Below are 2,282 nucleotides of genomic sequence, written 5' to 3' on the forward strand. Positions count from 1 at the left end.
TTATTGTTTTGAGACTTAAGGAAAATTAAAAAAAAGGACAAGAAGATAATTGTTGAAGAGAACTAAGCTTGGGATAGTGTGACCGAGGAGTTGTTGGAAACCCAAAAGTTAATGGAATTTGAGCATGAAAAAAGATTTAAGAAAACACTTCACTAAGTAGTGCTCCTCTACAACATTGATGTCAGTGAAAAATGCTTTGATGTGAACAATGATGTTCATTAGAAAACTCTGCTTCATTTGGCTGATATGTTTGCCTTTGATGTCATTGAGGATGATATTGAAGATGTTAACGAAGATAACGACAATAAAGGAACTTCCTCTAACTCGAGTTCATCTCCCAAACCTACTTCCACCGCAGAAGAAGTTAATGTTGAAAACTAGAATAGTTATCTTGTTTTTTTTAGAGTTAAAATGTATGAGAGGTAGATAAGTAGTCATTGTCCCATTTGTGGCTTATTAATGAAGTTTACTTTTCTTTCTATCTTTATGCATTTCTTTTCCTTAATTTTATGTATTTTTCAAATAAATAGAGACTATATCTTGTTGTATGACATGTACTTCAGCGAGGAACTTTAATTAAACTCGAACTGACATGCCAAGTAACTATAAATCGATCATTAGACAATATGGATCTCGATCTATGACATTGATTGATGTTTAACCACCACCAAGGTAAACTTAGGTTGAGAACACTTTGACTTATGTTCCACCAAAACCAAGATGAATATCGACAAGGAATTTGAAATTAGGTTTAATCAGAACCTTAGTAGAGAACTTTTTGATTAAGGTTCAATAGGACTGAGATGGATCTCAAAAGGGAACTGAAAGTAGATTCGACCTGATTCAAAAGGGATCTTGGTAAAGAACTTTGAATTAAGGTTCAACTAAGACCAAGATGGTTTCGACAAAGACTTGAAATTACGTTCAACCTGAATCTAGAGATATTTTGGTAGAGAAATTTGAATTAAGGTTCAACCAGATTGAGATGGATCTCAACAGAGAACTTGGAATTACATTCAACTTGGGCCAAGAGGTATCTTGGTAGGAAAGTTTGAATTAAGGTTCAACTAGGACCAAGATGGATCTCGAGAAGAAACTTAGAATTACATTCAACCTGGACCAAAATGGATCTTGATAAGGAACTTGGGATTACATTCAACCTGGACCAAGAGAGAACTTGGTAGGGAACTCATGATTAAATTCACCTTAGACCAAAATGGATCTTGGTAGGAAACTTTGAATTAAAAATGTCCTGCTTTGTAATTTTTCTATATAAGCAAACAACTAAGTTTATTAAAATCTCTTACAAAATCTATGTTAGTTTGATTAAAAACATTTAGATTTGTAACATATTATAATTGCAATTTTTTTTTATTCAAAATAATTTGTTTTTTCTAAAAAGAAAGGTCATGGCTAGCCTTGACCAATAATTTTTTTTTTAGATATTTTGTTTTCATGAATATTTTTAATCGAAACCTTTTTTATCATGTAACTTTTTTTTACTGTAACCTACATAGATCACTATCAAATAATGTAAAAGAATCAAATTAACATATCTAATTATATAAAAAAAAGTAATACATGATGTTTTCTACAGTCTAAACATTATTTTTTAAGGTATCAGCTTGTAAGTAATATATCTCTTTAATGATATTATTGAGATGATTCATGTAAGATAGTAGTTATTACAAGTATGAGTATTAAGTTATGAAACATATTAATAAAATATTTAACTATTTAAAAATAACCTAAATATATAAAAAAAGATATATATCATATGGTAATGAATGTTTTTTCACCTCATTAAGCACAAGTCACAAGACACGATATAGGTGTGCAAACAACTACTTTATTAGATTTGAGTAGCCAATTTCAATGGAAATTGAGGTACATGATAATTGGCATGCCACAATAAATATATTAGTCTCAAATATTATTACTTTTAATACAATATTTAAAATGTTATCAAATCTTGAATGCTTAATGGATTTTATATATTATATTAGAAATTCTTATATAATAATATATGATTGATAAAGTTTTATTTTGTTAATTATAACGATAATGCTTCTCACGAGTTAGACAACTATATGAATGCTGGAACTTATAAAGACAAAAGGAAGATAACTAAAAAATAATTTTGAGGACTTGAGTATAGTTCTTTTAAATTTGTGTGTGAACATATCTAACTTTTATATATATATATATATATATATATATATATATATATATATATATATATATATATATATATATATATATATATATATATATATATATAT

Source organism: Vigna radiata, unplaced genomic scaffold (assembly GCF_000741045.1).
Source record: "Vigna radiata var. radiata cultivar VC1973A unplaced genomic scaffold, Vradiata_ver6 scaffold_7, whole genome shotgun sequence".
Taxonomy (NCBI): Eukaryota; Viridiplantae; Streptophyta; class Magnoliopsida; order Fabales; family Fabaceae; genus Vigna; species Vigna radiata.